Raw genomic sequence first — 22,994 nt, 5'->3', positions numbered from 1 at the left:
CTTGAAAGAGGTGTAAATTGTAAAATATTAGTGTTATCTATAAATTTATTTGTTGAAACACCTTTTACTATACAAAAGTGATGAAACTAACTTACTAACTTTTAGTTATTGTTATTTACTTTCCACAATTTCTTTATTCTTTAATACCAACATTCCGCAAGGAAGAAGTTTGGTTTGTTAATAAATGAACCTGGAAGGGAGTAAATAAATAAAGGTCACTTAAATTTATTATTCTTTTGTTCGTTATTTATTTATTTGTTTCTAACAACTAACTATTCATCACTTTTGTACATTAGAATACCATTAAACCGGTGTTGGAATTTATTCCAAAAAACTGAGATGGTATTCGAAGGTACTTAATAATTATGTAATAGGGGATTGCTTCGATACCATTGTATCGGCGTTGGAATTTATTCTACCAAAGCCGAGATGGAGCAAAGAAGGAATAACTTATTCACATGATTATTAGAAGTAAGTTGTAACTGGAATATTCTTGAAACCATTATACCGGTGTTGGAATTTATTTCAACAATGTCAAGATGGCTAACAAAGAATAAAACCGAGTTCACTTACTTAATCAAATAAAAAGAAAACACACCGAAATGAGAATGGGAAAACCCAAACCTTCCTTCCTCAAAATAAACTTTCAACATAGACTTTTTGGCCGTTTGGTTCAACTAAAGAAATATCATGTCTTGATCACTTCCTATCAATCTTATGCAATTAAAAGATTTAAAGACTCAAATAAGTTTAATTAGACCAATCAAATGGTGATTTAACTTTGATCCTCACGTGTTTGGCTCACTCGCTCACTTGGTTTAGACTTACACTTCTTGATTTATAAAATGTTTGCAAAGATCATGTTACACAAATTTAAATTCCATTTACAAAAAATTTTAAGTTATGACATTATGTGATGTTTTCACAATAACTTTAGCATATATCTCATTTTTCTCAACAAAATCTTAAGTCAAGATATGCTTAGAAATTTTTAATCATGTAATTCTAACCGTGCTAGTGTGAGTTTGACCATGCCAAGTTGGTGTCCAGATCAGCTTGGTGTGGGTTTGGTCCAAGCTAAGCAGCTTCATGTTGACTCCATGATTTCTACATAGGCCAACGTTTTTTGAGTCATGCTTAAGACTAAGCACATAGCTTGCCACGTCAAGCTTAAGCATGTCATGTGTAGATCATTTTGGCCTATTTTGAGCATTTTGCTTGCACTTGATTAATTCTTCTCTTTTCCACCTAAATCCTACAAAATATAATAAAAAATAAATACACAAAGCATATATATAAGATTGTGATATTTTATCCAAAAGTGTTGAATTAAGTTGGTTTTCTCAAGTTTTCCAAGGATAAGTGCCATAAAAAGTGTATAATATTTAGGCATTTTTGGCACTTATCAGTGAACCCTTGATAAATCTCACATATCATGAGCATACTGCATAAAATGTATTTTTCATAAATAACATGATTAAAACGTATTTTAGCATGCATACATGGTTTTGGGCACTTATAGTCATATCATTTTCAAAGTCATGCATCATGCATACATCATTCATATTAGAGGTTCATGCATAATAAATAAAGTCTTTCTGGAAACTAGTCATCGATTAACTATTTGTAAATAGGAAACACGTTAATTGATTTAGGACATGGTTAATCGATTAAGTTAGTATCTGTTTTGAATATATGACGATTTAAAGAAACGTTGATCGGCTAGAACTCAAAAAAGCAAGAATTTTCAAGAGTGATTGATTGATAAAAAGGGAAGTTTTACAATCTTTGAAAAAAAGAGGATTTTCATATATTGAGAGTTTCAAAGATTTCCTTTTGGGAATATTTACATTCATATTCATCTTTGTATGTGAGATTCATTAAAGGGTTATGAACATAATTGTTAGTGTATTGTGTAGCACATTCTAGGTGCACTAGAAGTTGTACACAATCTTTACGGTCGTTATTTGCAGATTTATCTCTTTGTGGGTGTGCGATATCACCTAGGAGGAAAGAGATAAATCGGGAGAAATCCTTGGTTGCGGTCTAGGGCTAAGAGAAGTATCGTTGGGATACTTAGTTTGAAGTCACGGGGTGTCATTAGAAGCTAGGTCCAAGGGAAATCTTTCTGAAGAAGTGTTTGTATCAAACAATCAATTTCTTCTAGTGAAGCAAATATCCTAATATCAGAAGCGGGGGCCTAGATGAAGTTTGCATGTGGACAAGCAAACAAACCATGATAAAATCGGCTGTCTTTTCTTCTTGTTAGTCTTCTCTTTACTTAATTGCAATTATCGCTTCCTGGCATTGATTAAGTCTGCATATTATTGATTAAGTATACTATGTGTTAACTAAGTAAGCTTGCATGTAATCGATTAAATTTGCTTTGAGTTAATTATTAACTTTCACTTTAATTGATTAAAATCAGTTCTATTTAATAATATTTTTTGCATTTCGATTCGAGATCATTTGTAATTAGTACCACCTATTCACCACCCTCCCTATAGGTGAAGACTGTTAACCAATAGTTGTTGGCTTACCTAATATGAAGTTTGTTAAAGACAAACTATGCGATGCATGTTAAAAATGTAAGCAGACAAAAACATCTTTTAAACTAAAGCATATTGTTTCACCTAATATACCATTTCAGTTGCTACACATGGACTTATTTACCCCTCTCGGACTAGAAGTTTTGGTGGTAACTACTATGCTCTTGTTATACTAGAGGATTTTTCTAGATATACTTGGACTCTATTCTTGGCACACAAGAATGAGGCATTTAATACCTTTAAGAAATATGATAAGAGAGTTCAAAAGAAAAAATCCTTAAAAATTGTTGCTCTAAGAAGTGATCACAGGGGAGAATATCATATTGCTTTTTTTGAGGAATTTTGTGATGATATTGGAATCAGTCACAATTTCTCTACTCCTACACAATTTCTCTGCTCCTAGAACACCACAACAAAATTGTGTTGTAGATAGAAAGTTTCAATCTTTGGAAGAACTGGCTCTTACTATGTTGAATGAGACAAATCTCCCGAAATACTTTTGAGCCTATGCAGTAAGTATGGCATGTTATGTATCTAAGTCAGTTTTAATAAGACTGGTTCTAAAGAAAACATCCTATGAACTCTTCAAAGGTAGAAAACCAAATATTTCTTGTTTGCATGTGTTTGGTTGTAAGTGTTTTGTTCTTCATAATGGTAAGGATAATCTTGGTAAGTTTGATGAAAAATCAGATCGAGTATCTTTCTTGGTTACTCTCTTACAAGTAAAGCTTTTAGATATTTAATAAGAGAACTTTAACCATGGAAGAATTTGTGCATGTTTCTTTTGATGAAACTAACCCCTCTACGGAGGATAAAACTACATTTGATGTTGATGACTTACCTAGATCTGCTCTAAGAGAGGCATCCATTACTAAAGCATCAACCAGTATGGAGCAAATCAAATAGATGATAATCTACCATCACAAGAAGAGCATATTGCTCTGAATTGCCTAAAGAATGGAGAGTGCACCAAGATCATCCTATAAACAACACCGTTGCTGATATAAGTAAGGGTGTTACTACTTATTTTAAATTAAATGATACTTGTCTACACATGGCCTTGATTTCTCAAATTGGACCACCTAAGATCGATGATGCCATTGATGTTGAGAAGTGGATTGTTTCCATGCTAGAAAAGTTAAATCACTTTGAGAGAAACGATGTTTCAGAACTTTTTCCTAGATCTAAGAATAGGAATATGGTAGGAACTCGATGGGTCTTCAGGAACAAATAAGATGAGAATGGTATTATTGTCATAAACAAAGCAAGACTAGTGGCCCAAGGCTACAACCAAGAAGAAGGTATAGACATTGATGAAACCGTCACTCTTATTGCTAGCATAGACATGTTCTTTGGATTTTCAGTTATATCAAATGAACGTAAAGAGTTCCTTCCTTAATGGATAAATACAGGAAGAGGTTTATGTTAAACAACCTCTAATTTTTGAAGATTATATATAAACATTTGCCTCATGCCAATAAGTTGAAGAATGAACTCTATGGCCTAAAGCAAATTCCTAGAGGTTGGAATGATCGTCTAATAAGATTTTTAATTGAAAAAGGTTTTACCAAAGGAAAGATTAATACTACGCTATTCATAAAGAAAATAGATCATTGTACTTTACATGTTCAAATATATGTAGATGATATTATTTTCAGTTCTACTAATGAGTTATTGTGTAGTGAATTCGGTACGATGATTCAAGGAGAGTTTGAGATGTCCATGATGCGAAAATGGAATTTATTTCTCTGACATCAAATCAAACAACTCAAGGATGACATTTATGTTAGTCAATCCAAGTATTGTAGGGATTTGTTGAAACGCTTTGAGATAGGTGAATGCAAAGCAGTTGTCACTCCAATGGGTTCAGGAAAATACATAGATGCTAATGAAGCTAGAAAATACAAAGATTTTACAAAGTATCGAGGTATGATCAGCTTTCTTCTTTATCTTATTGCAAGTAGACTTGATCTAATGTTTAGTGTCTGCTTATGTGCACGTTATCAATCAAAACCTAAAGAGACACATCTTGATGTCGTTAAAATAAAAATGAAATATTTGGAAGGCACAACTATTGTTACATTGTTGTATCCAAAAGGAAGTGTACGTGACTTGGTGGGATATTCCGATTCAAATTTTGTTGGATGCAAAACTGAGAGAAAAATTACAAGTGGTACTTGTCACATATTAGGAAATGCATTGGTCTCTTGATCTTGTAAAAACAAGCATATGTTGCTCTAAGTATTACTGAGGCATAATACATTTCAACAGGTAGTTGTTGTGCACATGTGTTATAGCTTAAGGAACATTTACCAGACAATGGCGTGGACTTGGGCTAGAATAATTAAAGGAAGCATTACATCAACATCTATATATAAATATATAAGCTTATTATAATATTAAATAACAATAAACTTTTAATATTTTCCATAGACTTCCTTCACGAAAATTTGCATTTTTCTTTGATGAATAAAACTTTATTGTTAAAGATAAGTAACGTGTTTCATCTTTCATGACAGAATGTATATCTCACGAGTCAATACAAAATTACTTTTTACTATACAAATAATAATTCTTATTGACCATGTCAAACATGAATATATATGATTATCTTCTACGATTTAAAATCAATTGTAAAGAAATATAAGTATGAGTAGGGAAATAAATTTGGATAAAGGGTATGGGATGAAAACAAATAATTGAAGAATAGAATAAAATGGACCATTATGTACTAATATATCAAAATTATTAATCAATTTTATGTATACTCTATACATTCAAAAGAAGTAATATATTCATAATTTATATATAATTTAGATAGATCAATGACTCAAGTTCATTATATGCAGCGTACAGATTAAAATTTCCTAATATCAAAAAATTACCCAAATTTAATATGATGGAGAGCTGAGTCTAGGGAATTATAGATTAATAATATTATAATTATAATAAACATGATACTATAATTATTTGTTATATATTTAGTAAGGAATAGTGGATTCGGATAATTGTGGGTTTGGGTAGCAGCGGTGGATCTTTTAAGGGGTGATGAGTGAGGATAGTTGCCCCCATGATTTTTTACAAAAAATATTAAAATATATTTTTATACCTTTTTTACTTATGGGAATACATCTGTTATCCAACAAAATATGTCACTCTATGTATCACTTGATGTGTTTGACCAAAAAATACTTAATTATTAAACTTTTAAATTATGAAAAGTGACACATACAGTGATACTTTCTAAAACAACAGATATACTTACACCCAAATGACATCTTTATGAAGATACTAGTTAAAGCTTAATATTTCTTTTATTTGTAGCTTGATAAGTAAATAAAGTTAACTTGTATGGTCCTTCTAAAATTTATACATAATGGGTCAAGTTCTCTTACATGTAAATATTAATGTTACTTATAATAATATGACTTCATTTGAGTTTGTAAGATTTTACACTTGATGAAAGAGATTATGTATGTATTGATAATGATAATGTATACATTTAATATTAATAATATATGTTTTTTTTTGTCAAAAAAATTTATCCTATGAATTAGAATAAGCGAAAGAATATTAGTTTGAGATATCAATTGGAACATTTTGCTCTTGATGTCGTTAGTCATTCAAGTTTAAAAAACTCTGACCAATTTCTCGTTAGTTATATCTTATTTTATCAAGTTATTTGTCTTACTTTAGCAATTGTGATTCAGCTATTACATAAATATCACTTTCAGCAATGAAGATAACCAAATAATTTTGTTTAGTAAGATAGAATATCCACTTCTTGCAGACAACATAATGAGATTAAAAAAGATATAGCTCGAAATTTTGTTATAAGAGTCTTTTGATTTGAAATCAAGCTTTGGTAATCCTATTACAAAATCATGTGATGATGACTTAGCTAGATGTTTTAGATGGACATGCGCTACTCGTCTATGCCACAGCCAGATGTCATCTCTTTAGTCATAAAACAATTTGAAAACAGAGTGGTGACATCATCCAAATTGATCATATAAACTTAACATTAATATTTACCCCATCACGAATGATGCAACAGTTTAAGTCAAAAGATACTGTATTTCCTTTATCACACAGCTAGCTAATGCTTAGAAAGTTGTGCTCTAGTCCTTCAACAAATAGGATTTTTTCTATTACGGATTGTGAAGCATTTCCAATTCATCCAACTCCTAATATTTTCCTCTGTTGTTGTCTCCATAAGTGACCTAAACTTTACCATTTAGTGAGATATCCAGGAACTTCGATCTATCACATGTCATATGCCTTGAACATCTACTTTCTAAGTACCAATGTTGTCTTTGAGTTCGAAGGCATACCTGCAAAACAACTTTACTTGTATTGATAAGGTACCCAAGTTATATTTGGTCCTTTCTTATTAGTAATCAAGGACTCTTGCCCTTTTCGCATCCATACATATTTACCACTACGTATTCCATATTTCCTAATGTAGCATGATATAGATGTATGACCACGTTTACCACAATAAAAACAAGTAGGCAATTTTTGATTAGTCCTATTATGCATGTAATCTACTTGTCTCCTATATGGTCTTCTATTTTTTTTTTTTTGGTTTATAGCCAAGACCTCCATGATTACCTACATTTCTAGATGTAGCAAGTAGGTTGTTCAGGTTATAACTACTATATGTGAATTTTGCTATTTAATCTTTCAAGTTAGAAATTTCAGCATTTAATACATCACAATTATCACATATAGGAGGTTAAATTAATTTAGTGGTGCCACTACATGAGGCAGATGATTATATGAGTTCTAGAGTTTCATTTTTCTAGTTTCAATTCATTTAATTTTTCTTGCATCTTAGTTATTTTACTTTCATGCAAAAAAATGGCTTGTTTTCTATCTACATTTATTTTTTCCAGTTTCTTAAGTTCCTCATGCAACTCAATAAATGCACTATATAATTCATCATAAGTAGGAGACTCATTAGAACACGAAGAAGAGTCAGAAAAATGTACCTCACTCATATCATATGGATTGCTTGTGCTGCCAATTTCGTGAGTGTTTGCCATTAAGCACAATTTGGCGGTCTACTCTTCATCGGATGCGCTACTCATTGTCTCGTCCTCCGAAACATCTCATACAATGTAAGCCTTCTTAGATTTGAAGTCGCGGGGGTTGCTTTTATCGTGTTCAACCTTCTTGAGGTGACTCGGGCATTGGAATTTCATATGGCCCGGTTTGCCACACTTATGGAAAATAAGGCAATCTTTTGGAGTTTTGCCTCGTCTGGTTGAATTAATTGCCTCCTTCTTTTGAAATCGTCTAAATCCTCCTTTCTTCTTGAGAAACTTGCCAAAATTTCTAACCATAATATTTAACGTTTCATCATCTAATTTAGACCCTGAATCATCATCGTCTCTCTCTTCTTATGATTGTGAAGATGTAGTTTTCCAAGAGATGCTCTTTTCTTTTGGTCTGAATCTTCATGCATTGTTAAGCGGCCCAACTCTATTTCGTGTTCTTGGAGTTTTCCAAAGAGAGTTTCTAGTCGCATAATGTCTAAGTCTTTCTACTCCATAATTGATGTTACCTTGGGCTGCCATTTCCCGTCAAGACAACGCAACACCTTGAGCCTCTAAGGTTGGTTTGACCTCTTATCTACGCCTACTTGGATACCACACCATTCGTGCAATTTGGCCCCAGCCGAAACTCTTGCTCGAAACAAGACTTCATGTCTAATGAAGACTCTTAACTCTCAACATGTGATGATGCCACACATCTCGAGAATTCTCATCAAGTTACATATTTTTCATATAGTTACTTAGTACACTAGATTGTGCGGATAACGACTCTTAATTAAGCTCTAATCACCCTTGACAGAAAGATCTCACAAAACAGCCCTAAGACCTAATTATAAAATCATGCAAGGTGTTTTTAATTGAATGAAAAACGTTTTGGCGCAATGAAAATGATTTTCTCTCTTTTCACTCTTGAAGCTTATGCAAGAAAACATCAAAGAAACAACAAGAAAGCTTTGAAACTTTTTAGCACCATGAATCTTTGGTTTTCTCTCTCTCGGATAATTTCTCGATTCTTGCTCAATGAAGGTGAAAAGTTGTTTTAAAAACGGATTCAATTCTATTTCAAAATAACATAATTAGCTCATAACTGATACAATATATGTTAATCGATCAAATGGCCACATTAATCGATTAACGGTTTCTTTAAGGACGGGTTTTCAGTTATGGCTTAATCGATTAAAAATGTGCTTAATCGATTATAAATGTGCTTAATCGATTAATAGACAGAAATCCTAGGAGGTTACATTTTGTAATTCCTTTTAGTCGATTATGACTTTCCTTAATCGATTGAGGATTTCTCCAGGACTTAATTGATTACCAAACGAGTTAATCGGTTAAAATCGCTTAAAATGGTTTTCTATTTATGCGGTAAATACCATATATGATGAATGAGCATGCAATATGATTTTTGGAAAGAATAAAGCCTTTATGCACAAAACCATGTATGTATGAATGCAAATGTATGAGTGTCATTTATCATATATATGTATGGTTATGTTATGCCTCATTCGATATGCCTTTCATTTTAGACTTTTTGTGAGACACTTCCATCTTGGATTTACCTAACCTAGGACTCAATACTAGGCAATCAACTTAGAACTCTAGAATGTAAAAAGAAATCCTAGACTCTATGATGTTGACCTTAAGTTCTTGGTGTGTTGTTTGTTGAGATGTCCAAGTCTTCAAGCTTCCATATAAGACCTTGTCTTCGTCAGAACTTCCTAGGTCAGTTATAATGGCATCCTTTGTCAATTTGCCATTTCACTTTGAGTCTTGGTCTTGTTGTTTGTTGAGTTGAAAATGTCTTCAAGATTGCCTTTGTATCCATGTCTTCATCAAAGCTAATGTTGCACACATGCAATCTCAATCTCCCCCTTTTTGATGATGACAAACCTTTGTGTTCATGCATAGTTTGAATGGTTAGATGACATACATCTTCTTTAACAATTGATGTTCAATTATGCGATGCTCTCCCTTACTATATTCTCTCCATCAAACCATGCGTGAGGTTTTTTTATTAGGAAGCTACGGAACTTACATTTAAGTATATACAATCGGCAAAACTCAAACAACACAACCTTTATCCCCGTTTTGGCATGATCAAACTGTAATGTTTAAACCATGAAAAGTATAGCCAAAAGTACGGAAAGAGTAGAAAATGCATTCTGTTAATCCATTATGCAGTCACTTAATCAATTAATATATTAAAAACAGTTATTATTTTGAAAAGGAGACTATACGTAATCGACTATTGCTGCAATTAATCGATTAAGCAGAGTAACCATAAGCTAAAATGGCACATTTGGTGTATTATGTTGTCCAAAACTCATAGGTTATACGATGTACATGCATATCATTAGATCAAATTCAGTAGGAGAAATGCATAATAGAATTAATCACACAGAAGCACATAGCATTGTTCAGCAACTAGCAAAGTATGATAGTAATAGTGTTCAACAAAATACACAACAAACAACAAAATATAATTCATGGGTTACAAACTGAATAATAACTAGTCATAGAAAAATATAACAAAACACAGCAACACACACACACACACCTAAGAATTAACCTAACTTGGACACACTAAGAAGCATTAAGCTTATCTAAGCATGAGAATGTGGTGGTGGTGGTGGTGGTGGTGGTTGTGAGAATCTGAGAAAAGCAGAGAACAAAATCTTTCACTCCTCAAACTGAGTCCACCATTAGCTTGTCCTCCATTCCTTGCAGACGCTCATTCATGTGTTGCTCCAATGCATCCAAGTGAGTCAAACCGAATGTAGGTCCTATAGGTGCAATAACCTTAGCATGTTTTAGTCTAGTGTTTTGCTCAGCGTGATCTACATATTCCTTCTCAGTAGAAACTCTACAATGATGTTATGATCCTATTAATACATCCAACCATTAGCATATTTGTAGATAATCATCTTATTGATCAGGTTGTAACCAACTAAGTGCTCTCTAGATATCATAGCAATTATCTCCTCTCTAGTTGTTTCAATGTCCAAATGATCTATGATGCGAGAGATAAATATTACATACACTAACAGTCGAGAGGATGAACCAGCGATGCCAGACATGACTTTCAGGATTTTTGAAGGTCAGATTACCAGAATTCCCTCCTTAATTGCAAACATGAGCTTTAAATCATTTACTATAGGTTGCGCATGATTAGTGTTGTGTTGAACTAGGATGTATGCAATAAGGTAATGAAGAAGACAATTCTCTACCACCAATGAGCCAGCATTAGTCAGTTCTGCTTCCTTGTAGTAGTAAGAACCCCAAATATAGGACTTGTACATTTCTATTGTATCATATGAGTTTCATAACTCATTATCGCAGTCCCCTAATGGATATCCATCACTTGATAATCCTCCAAGACTCATAAATAATTCCTCCAACAGTGTCAACAACTTCCCTTTAATCACACTAACATAATTCTCATCCTTATACTAAAAATTTCCATAAAATTCATGAACTAAGGATGGATAGATGTTACCTTTCAACTCCAAAAAGGTGTTGACACCTTGCATTTCTAGATCATAGGGAAACTCTAATTCTTGCTCTACCATCCAAGCCATATCTGTGTATCAAATATAACTTGGCTTCTGGCCAATGAACTTTGCTAACCGACCAGCTTGAAGGGCAGGTGCATAATACGGGTCGGTGTGTAAATTGCTTCTACCACCTTGTACGGATGAAGATCCGCCAACCTCAAAATTACAACTGCATTTTGCAGTGCTTTTAACTCTTTTTCCACTTCTATCACTCATTTTTCCAAATGCTTGAGGTTTTAATCGATTAAGTTAACTGAATTGGGGAAAGGATTAGGGTTTTTAATTTGGGGGACCATAATGTGTGTGATTTCATATGAAATTTAGGTTTGGAGAGGACATAAATAATGGGTGATGTTGGTGTATGCTCTAATTTGGATTTAGAATGTGAACAAAACGATGATCTAAGGGAAGAAAACAAAATGTATGGTTTTAGGGTTTAGATCGAAATTAGAGTAGGAAAAGTACTTGAATCTATTATGTTTCTGTCATTAATTGATTAATGCAGATTCAATCGATTATCGATATTGAAAATTTACCCAGTTTAATCGATTAAAGAAATGAATTATCGAATATTTTACAATATTTTAAGCTCATGTAATCGATTAAACTCTAGAATAATCGATTAAATACAAAGATTTTCCAGAATTGAGTACAATTCAAATTGGTACGGATATATGCTAAGACATTACTAGAAAGAAACTATCCTAAAGACACAGATACACATAACTAAACAATCAGAACAATACAAAGACATTTAAAGCACAAAGAACATGCATTCAAGTAAGAAGTTATAAACCATATTGCAAGATCACAAAAGAAAGTTATCAAAAAAACTTTAAAACAAGCTAACTTAGATATTATTCATCAAGTATACCAAGTTCTCTATGCAAGACAAAGAAATAATCCATGGGAAGGGCTTGGTGAATATATATGCTATGTGTTTCTAGGTTTCCACAAATTCAATAACACAATCATCTTTATGCACATAATCGCAAAGAAAATGATGCCCTATTTCTCTATGCTTTGTTCTAGAATGTAGAATGGGATTCTTTGATAGGTTTATGGCACTTATGTTATCACACTTGATAGGAATTTTATCAAGTATTAAACCATAGTCTAATAGTTGTTGCTTTATCCAAAGGATTTGGGCACAACACATACTTGAGGCAATATATTTCGCTTTGGCGATTGATAAAATAACACAAACTTGCTTTTTACTATGTCATGAAACTAGTGAACTACCTAATAAGTAGCATGTTCACTACTAATATTTTGATCCAACTTGCATCCAGCAAAATCAGAGTCGGAGTAGCCTATTAAAGAGAGTGAGGCATCCCTAGGATACCAAAGTCCCATATTTGTAATTCCTATCAAATATTTCATGATGTGTTTGACTGCAGAAAAGTGTGATTCTTTAGGAAAAGTTTGGTATCTAGTAAACATGGAAACACTAACCACAATATTTGGGCGACTTGAAGTTAGATATAATAAAGAACCGATCATACCTCGAAATGTTGTTACCACTACTGCCTTCTCATCCTTGTCTAGATAGCAAGAAGATGCCATATTTGTTGAAGCTTCTATGGATTTATCCATCTCAAACTTTTTGAGAAGCTCCTTGCACTATTTCGGTTGGTGAACAAAGATCTCGTTCTTTATTTGTTTGATTTGTAGCTAAAATAAGAATGTCAAATTGTCCATCATTGACATTTCAAACCCGCCCTTCATTGTATTAGAAAATTCCTTGCACAATAAATCGTTAGTTTCACCAAAGAGTATATCATCTACATATATTTGAACTAACAAGATGTCTTTTTCGGATTTAGAAATAAAGAGAGTAGTGATGAATTTACCCCTTAAAAACCTTTTTCTAAGAGAAAAGAGCTAAATCTATCATACCAAACTCTTGAGGCTTGTTTCAATATACAAAGTGCCTTTTTTAATTAAAGACATGGTTTAGATATTTAAAATTTTCAAAACCAAGGGGTTCGTCAACATAAACTTCTTCTTCAATATATACATTCAAGAATACACTATTCCCATCCATTTGGTAAAGTTTGCAATTCATAATCGAAGCGAAAGACAAAAGCATTCTAATAGCCTCTAACCTTGCAAAAGGGGCATAGGTTTTGTCATAATCAATTCATTCTTCTTGATTATAACCATGGGCTACTAATCTAACCTTGTTTCTAATAATTAAGCCATAATCACCCAATTTGTTTCAAAAAACTCATTTAGTGCCAATAACAAGATGATCACTAGGTGTAGGGATTAAATGCCAAACAATATTTCGTTCAAATTGGTTAAGCTCTTCTTGCATAGTTATTCCCCAATATTCATCCTCTATTGCCTCATCTATATCTTTAAGCTCAATTTGTGAAACAAAAGTGAAAAAGTTTCAAATATTTCGAAGTCAGTTTCGAGTTACCACTCCCTTTGAGATATCACCTATGATTTTGTCAATGGGTGGTCCTTCTTTCTTTTCCAAGCATGTAGGATATCTTGATGATCTTGACTTAAGTCTTGATTGTCTTGTGACACTTTTTCGGATTCCACATCCTTAGTGTACGCGTATTCAAGATCACCTGAAACATCATCGAACACAACCTTCCTCTTCTCTTTTGAAGAAGACTCATCAAAATATATATGTATAGACTCTTCGACATTCATAGTATGATTATTTTAGACACTATATGCTTTGTTATGGTTTGAGTAACCTAAGAATATTCTCTCACCACCTTTTGAATTAAATTTATTTAATTGATCTTTACCATTGTTTAAAATGAAGCATTTACATCCAAAAGCATGCAGATATGAAATATTCAGTTTTCAAGAGCATAGGCCTCAAAAGAACTTTATGAATAGAGTTATCTATGTCACTTAAAATATATAATACTTGGAGTTAGAAGAGATACTTCATTACCTTTGTAGCACAAGCTCTCTAACTTCAAGCATTTGACTTTGACAATTTTCTCCATAAGTTACATTGTCCTTTTCTTAGGTGATAGGTCAATGAAACTTGACCTTATCACCTATCATGTACCTAGAACATATATTGTCCAAGTTTGATTTGATGTCCATATGTCCTTATGTACACCTACAAAACAATGTTACTTGCCCATTTTGGATACCCAAATTATGTTGGGTCCCTTCTTGTTAGTAACCTCGGGAGCATGTCCATATTGACCACACTAGATACACAATGCATTCTTATATTACAAGAAATAGAAGTATGTCCATATATGCCACAATAAAAGCAAGTAGGCAAATTTGCATGCAACTTTTTGTTATATGCTACATGTTTTACGTTAAACTTCATTTTCTTAGCATGCTTGAAACCTAGACCAGATCGGTTACCTACATTCCTAGATGCAGCAAGTAAATTGTTTAAGTTTTGACTACTACGTTTGAAGTTTGCAATTTTCTATTTTAAGCACAATTTTTTGTTTTCTACATTTTGCACATTTCACAAGTAGATGTCTCAATTAACTTAGTAGAACAGTTGCAAGTAGCATTAGAATATATGATATCAAGAGTTTTATTCTCTAATTTCAATTCATCAATAAAATTTTGCATTTCAATTATTTATTTTTCATGCAAAAGAATCACTCTTTTTCTATCTACATTTATTCTAGCTAACTTTTTCAATTCTCCATGCAACTCGACAAATGCACCATATAATTCATTATAAGTAGGACAATTTTCAGAAATAGAATCGAATTCATAAGAATATACCTCATTCGACTCTTCTTGATTGCTTGAGTCGCAATAATTCAGATTTTTACCATGAGGCAAAGTTTTGTCGATTTGTCTTCTTTTAAGGTGTTGCAAGTCGAATCCTCTTCGGGAACGTTCTAAACTATATATGCTTTCTTTGATTTGAAGTCATGTGGATTGTTCTTATCATTTTCAACATTCATGAGGGAAGTTGGGCATTGGTATTTCATGTGGCCCGATTTACCGCATTCATGGCAAGTGTAGCGGTCTTTGAGAATCTTGTCTTTCTTGGTTGAATCTTTCACGTCCTTTTTCTGAAACTTTTGTAGTCCTCCTTTCTCTTGAAAAACATGTTGGAGTTTCTAACTAGGAGTAACATTGTCTTGTCATCAATTTCTAAATCGGAATCATCTTCGTCATATATATCATCTTGACTTTTTGATGTTTTGGCTTTGAGAGATATCCCATTTTTATTTGTATTTGATTCCTCATGTGAAGTCAAATGTCCTAACTTCATTTTGTGTTCTTGGAGTTTGCGAAAGAGAGTTGCCAGCAACATCGAATCAAGATCCTTCGACTCAATTATAGATGTCACATTAGGTTGTCATGCCCTGTCAAGACATCTCAAAACTTTATTATTTAGTTCACCTTTAGCAAAAATTTTGTCAAAAGGCAACTAGATTGTTAACAATGTGAGTAAAAATCTTTTGCATATCACTAATTGAATCATTTGGAAAAATGTGAAATAACTCGTATTCATGCTTTAATGCGTTTAATCTAGCTTGTTTAACCTTTCTAGTGCCCTCATGGGTCACTTGTAAAGTGTCTCACATTTCCTTTGCACTACTACATTGTGAAACCCGAAAGAACTCGTCATAGAATAGTGTGAACGTAAGGATATTTTTTGCTTTAAAATTATGTTGTACTTTTCGTTTCTCATCATCCGTCCACAAGCTTTACGGTTTCTCTTGGGTTTCACCTTCCACTAGGTGTAATGGAGTATAAGGGTCATTTTGTACGGAATCTCAAATATTTGTATAGATAGCCTCCATGAATTTCTCATTCTGAGTTTCTAGTAAGCATACCACTCGCCACTGAAAATCAGAGGATGGTTGATGGATGAGCCATCGCCACTGAAAGGGTTAGTGGTGCCCATAGTGAAAATGCCTAGGATCAACAATCTATGCGGTCAAACTAGTACCATTTGTTGGATAACAAGGTCATCTGGTCCCCTAAAGGGGGTGAATAGGTGTAGCGAGTTATTACGGCTACTTTTTTATTAATGATATATTCTGAAAACTATCAGTTTAATCGATTAATGACATCATAATTTTAACGATTAAAGATGAGTTTCATCGATTAACATGATCTTTATCTTTCATGAAAATACAATTTCTTGCAAAGAAAGTTAACTACAATTTCGATCAATTCAGAATCAATACTTAACTAATTTTCGCCTAATTAATATCATAGATTTAGAACAAGCAGTAAACTCAATAAGCAATGTAATCAAATTAAACAAATCATAAATTAACAGAAATTAAAAGATAAGGGATAGAAAAACTCAAGACGACGATCTTTTATCCAAGTTAATTGGTGGGTCCACTTGCAAACTACATTCAGGTCTCCTTTCTAATCTTGGGAGATTTTTCTTCACTAATGGAATCAAATGTTTTATAAAACACGCTTCCAATCAATATAAGACTTCTTTCTTGGACTATAGAGATCCTTGAATGGTTTGACCCTCAACCATCTACGGATAATTCTCACAACCTATGGTTCTGGCCCCAGCCACTCCTAACTCAATTTCAAGACTCTTGTATCAGTGAATACTCAACCTAACCTCAGCTCGGATTTACAACATAATTCTCTTCACCCTAGTGATACTAACACACCAAGAGAATAACAAGAAAAATGTCACAAGTTTACAAGTTGTAATTGCACCTAAAATTATGCTAATCTAATAATTCAAACCAATACTAAAATGATTTTGACAATAAATGCACTAATGATAAATTCTTATGAAACTACCCTATCTTTCTTATCTTTTCTTAAATAATACTAATTGATTTCTCTCACATCAAGAAAATTCACTCAAATGATTTTTGAAAGTTTATCTCAAAATTATTCAAGACTTGATTGATTATGAGCAAACAGGAAAATTTCACCTTCTATAAGAAATAGGTTTTGTACTAATTAATCGATTAAATGATGGCTTAATCAAATAACGATTCCGAGAATTAAAAAAATTTAGCTACTATAACTTTATTAATCGATTAAACTCATACTTAGTTGATTAACATAATCACATTCGCATTTAATCAATTAACATATAATATAATTGATTATCTATGTCGAAAATATTTTCTTTGATGTATGATGAACTCTCAACATGATATGTAAATGCATAACATATGATTTTCAAAAGATATAGGATTTTAATTGTTCAATTTTAATTTGTGAGACTCTTATTCTGGTTCACCTAACCTAGACTCCTTCTAAGCAAACATCTTAAGACTCTAAAGAATTAAAAACATTTAACCTAAGTCTTCCTTTATGTTGAAGCTTTCAGTCTTCTTGGTCTTGTTTGGTGAGTTGTAATTGTCCTCAAGCTTGCATTTGTATTCATGTCTTCGTCAAAAACTAATGTAGCACACATGCAATCTCAGTAACTAAGTTAATTTTAGTTATAAATTGTAAATAAATATTATTATCCCCGAAAATTTAGATCAATATCTGTCACTGTTGGGTATCATTTTACCTAGACCCAGACCCGTTCAACAATGTATCTCAAAATCTCTAGTCACATTTACCCACATGTCCAAATACATGGACCTACACCCTACCCGTTATAAAAATTATCAGCAGATACCTGCAGCTTGTCTAGAAACTCATTATCATGTTGTGATTCATGAGCTCAATGATACAGGCTTTGTACAAATGGCATATGACTGATATGAGCCAACCCCATTTCCCTCCTAGCATATGCATTTTTCCTTTTAGTTTTTTGTATTTAACCTTTTGGTTGGATTTTTATATAGGAAAAAAACGTAAATTCCTAAGCTTAAGGCCGTTTTGCATAACATTTAGATTTGCATGTAGGATATGTATTTAGCATAGCATTTAGAAGAGTTTATTTCTTTACTCAAATTTTTTGGATATTTTAGTCAACATATTGCATTACAATTTCGCACATCATTTTTAATTATATGCATGTGATTGAACCCACAATTTTGCTGTAAATGAACCTACAAATATGAATATTTGAGAAAATAAAGAGTTTGAACTATACACTTGTTGTGGCTCAATTTTTCAACATGAATTGCGAAGAGAAGTAAGGAACATGAAACCTTCTAACTAAAAGTAGGAGTTTAAAAAAGAAAAAATGAGTTCTGCTAAGGCTTTGGAACATGCCCCCCTAGAGGGGAGGATGACTTTCTTTCTCGGAGCACCAAATGTAGTGGAGAGGAGGAGGAAATGGAGTTGGACCCTAGCGCTGAAGCAAAAATCTGGTATAAGGATAAACTCCTTAAATACCCCCTATAGGGGAGGAATTCGCTACTGAGGTGGACGAAGATGAGGAATTGGAGGAAGACCGTTGGTATCACGAAATGGAGGAGGAGGAAGACTTCAACCCTTGTCCATAAATCCTCGTGACAAAGGAAGAATTCGACACTTGGTGTAAGCCTTGGCGTCAGGCCTTAGTGGTGAAGTTGTTGGGCATTTCTATTCCTTTTCGAGTGATGGAAACACGCCTCAAGAAACTGTGGTCGGTGAGGGGCAACCTTCAAATAGTAGACATGCCTCAAGGATATTTCCTTGTTCATTTCTCAACTGAGGAAGACTACAACCATGCGCTATATGAAGGACCTTGGATGATGATTAACCACTACCTAGTCATCCAGCGATGGCGCCCTTTCTTTCTGTCAAATGAGAGTTAAGTCCAAAAAATTGCAGCATGGATTAGAATACATAATCTCCCCATTGAGTTATATAATCAAAGGTTCCTTTCTCATGTTGGATCTTGCTTGGGAAAGATGCTAAAAGTTGACAACCTGACGTCCATTCAATCAAGAGGCAAATTTGCTCGAATTTGTGTGGAAATCAATCTAGCTAAGCAACTTGTGCCAAAGATTAAATTTATGGGACTCACGCTCAACCTAGAGTATGAAGGACTCCACCAAATATGTTTTCACTATGGGAAATATGGGCAGTGCCTTGTTAGTTGCCAATATAGAAACCATCTTATCGCTAGGGAGGAGCAAAGTAGTGATAAGCAGGAAGTGCAAATGGGGTCCATGACATGCCTCATCCGGCAACGGTAGTTGTTGAAAGGGGTGAAGATGCCCCTCCTGGTCCCCACAATTTGGCAGTTCCCGTGGGGAATAATGACAAGAATGATGAAGTTGAGCAAAACGAGGATGATTTATTTGGACCCTGGATATTAGTTAAGCACAATAAATCAAGGCATAAAACCAAAGGAGAATCTCGAGGAAAATACAGCGCTGAAACCGTTAGAAGTAAACCCAATGATAATAAGGGCAAACAAATATTGATTGGAGGAGCTCCTGAGCATTCTAAGCCTCATACTCTGCGAAAAGTGCATAATGATAAGCCGCCTACAATTTTATTGCACTCTCTTACTATGACGTCAGGGAATCTCACAAATGTGAAACATCATAATAGGCATGGACCATCTTCAAACCCTAGACCAAAGTCTAACAACATTGTGGGACCCTCTGTAAATTTTTCGTTGATTAGGGATTCCTTGCTTGCTGAGCAGGGCCCAGGCATGGCAAAGGGAAATATTCTAGTGACCGGTATTGATGAAGAGTGTCAAGTCGTCTTGGAAACCCCTCCTGCTTGCATGCAAGGGCGTGAAGTGGAGCCCACAGGTGTATCCCCTTGCCAAAAGAATAATGCAGTCTTGCAAAAAGATGTTAGAGGGTTTGTGAACCTTAACCATAATCCAACCTTTTAATGATTATGTGCTGAAATTGTAGAGGTGCTAAGGCCAAAGGCTTTAGGGGTTTGATTAAGGATCTCATTAGTATGTATTCAATTCATTTCCTCATTATTGTGGAAACTCATGTCAATGGTGTGGTGGCTGATAAGGTGGTAGGCAGTCTGGGCATCGATGGATCTGCCAAAGTTGATGGACAAGGGAGATCTGGTGGCATCTGGTGTTTATGGGATAGCAGCATATGGAATGCTAGAGTTATTCATACTACTTCCCAATCTCTCTCTTTAGAAGTTAGTGGGCATGGTATGGGTGTCTGAATCCTGTTTGCGGTTTGTGGCAGCCCCCATTATTCTCTTCGAAGTAGACTTTGGACAACACTTCGAGACTTAGTAGAAGATTTGGAATTGCCTTGGTGTGTGATGGGCGACTTTAATGTTGTTGCTTCAGATGCAGAAAGGATGGGGAGTAATAGCTAGGGACCGCCTAGAGGAGCTGTGGAGTTTGCATCTCTACTCATTTATTGTGGTCTGATTGACTTGGGGTTCCTAGGACCTTGGTTTACTTGGAAGAGACTATGATTATGGGAGAGATTGGATAGGGTAGTTGCTACCCTCGATTGGTGCCTGCAATTTCCACATGCTTCAGTAACTCACTTACCTCCTCTAAAATCGGATCACTACCCTCTTTTAGTGAAGTTAATTGAGTCTCCTGTTAGAAATCTTAAGAGACGTCCCTTTAGAATGCTTGCTGCTTGGCTTTCACATCCTTCTTTTGAGGATCAGATTCATACCTGGCTTCCTGACCTATCATGGAATGGTACAATAACTAGGCTTCAGGAGTGTCTTCAATCTTGGAACAAGGAGGTCTTCGGGAACATTTTCGCAAGTAAGAGAGTTTTACTTCACAGGTTAAATGGAATTACCACAAAGCTGGCTGATGGGACTAATGGTTTCCTCGAGAGTTTGCAGAAAAATCATTCGGGTGAGTATGATGTTGTTCTCAAGCAGGAGGAACTGCTCTGGTTTCAAAAGTCTAGATGTGAGTGGCTAATATATGGTGACTGCAACACTCGTTATTTCCATTCAACCGCAGTTGTCAGCCGAAGAAAACGGCACGTGGAGATGCTGCAAGATGACACAGGGTTATGGGTCCATGATAAGGATCATCTTGAGCATATGGCGCAGAATGTTATCCAGCATTTATATTCAGATGATGGGATGCTCAATCCTTTTTGCATCACTGGTAGATTCCCAGCGATTTCCCAGAGCCAGTCCATCATGTTGAATGTTCATGTCACTATAGAGGAAGTGCAAAGGGTTATTTTCAACATAGGGAGTTATAAGGCTCCTGGAAATGATGGCATCCATGCTTTATTCTATCAAAATCAATGGAATGTTATGGGATCCAAGTTTTCTGATCTTATCCAATATATTTTCAATGATCCAAACTTAGTGGGTGAAGTAAATGAAACTTTAATCACTCTAATTCCGTAAGTTGACAAGGCTTGCAATTTGAAGAATTTCATACCTATAAGTCTTTGCAATGTCTCTTACAAAGTGATTTCAAAATCATAGCTTCAAGGCTGAGATGTGTTATGTCTCATATTGTGGGTCCTCATCAATCTAGCTTCATTCTAGGCAGGCAAAGTAGTGATAATATTATTATCACCCAGGAGGCTATACACTCTATGAAGACTAAGAAAGGAAAGATTGGGTGGATGGCAATTAAAATATATTTTGAGAAAGCCTACGACCGTATTAAATGGAGCTTTGTTCAGGATACATTAATTGATGCAGGTTTTCCTGCTCACTTGGTGAGTCTGGTCTATCACTGTATTTCCAATACATCCATGCAAATTCTGTGGAATGGAGAGGCGTTGGATCCTTTCATCCTGGAGAGAGGATTGAGACAGGGGGATCTTATATCACCTTATCTCTTCGTCCTTTGTATGGAAAGGCTCTCGCATTTGATTCTGTCGGCTATGGACATTGGTCTTTGGAAGCCCATCAAGCTTTCTGGAAACGGCCCTGTGCTTTCCCATCTATCCTTTGTTGATGACCTACTTTTATTTGCGCAAGCTCGAATGGATCAGGTTGATGTTATTGCTAAGTGTCTGGATCATTTCTGTAGTAGCTCTAGAAGCAAAGTGAGCAAAGACAAGACTCGTATTTTCTTCTCTCGTAATGCTCATGAAAATGTGCGGAGTGAGATCAGTAATGGGTTTGGCTTTAATAGAGCTAGTGACATGGGCAAGTATCTTGGGGTCCCTATCCATCATGCAGGCTCTAGACATCAGACGTATAAGTATGTTCTTGAGAATGCGAAGAAAAGGTTGAGCAATTGGAAGTGTAACCAATTATCCTTTGCGGCTCGGGTAACCTTAACTAAGTTCATCTTGCAAGCCTTATCGGCTTACGTGATGCAAAACACTCCCCTTCTTGTATCCATCTGCAATAATTTGGATAAACTTTGTAGATCCTTCGTTTGGGGTGATGATGATAACCCAGAGAAAACGCACGGGATAAAGTGGGATGAAATTTGCAAAGCAAAGTGGGTTGGAGGTCTAGGCATTAGACAAACAAAAGTTGTGAATAATGGGCTTATGATGAAAGTTGCTTGGAAGATTATAAACAACAAAGATGATCTTTGGGTTAAGGTGGTGAGGGCAAAGTACAACTGTGGGAATGATCTTATCCCTGTCATGAGGGAAAAGCTCTAGGGATTCTCCTTTCTGGAAGGGAGTCTGAGATGGGTGGTCGCTAATCCAACAAAATATATGTTGGAGAATTGGAAATGGGAACATGATTGACTTCTGGAAGGATAGGTGGGTGCCTTCGGAAGATGCCTTGGGAACTTGCCAGTGGGCCCAAGGTGGTCCTCAAGCTTTGCCTCTTAAACTTGCTCATTTTATCAACAATGATGGGCAGTGGAACTTTCCTCTCCTTGCGTCCTTAGTTTCGGAGGAGATTGCTGCCAAGATCATGGCCTTGCACCCCCTTGCGGAGTTAATTCAGATGATAGTGTGGCTTGGGAAGGAACAAATGATGGTATGTTTTCAGTTAAGTCGACTTACAGCTTTATTTCTGGCCAACATGAGCTTCCTCGCCTTCCTCTAGTTGATCATGTTTGGAACTGGAAAAGTCCTTAC

This window comes from Lupinus angustifolius, chromosome LG17 (assembly GCF_001865875.1).
Source record: "Lupinus angustifolius cultivar Tanjil chromosome LG17, LupAngTanjil_v1.0, whole genome shotgun sequence".
NCBI lineage: Eukaryota > Viridiplantae > Streptophyta > Magnoliopsida > Fabales > Fabaceae > Lupinus > Lupinus angustifolius.
This window is presented reverse-complemented; position numbering follows the sequence as displayed.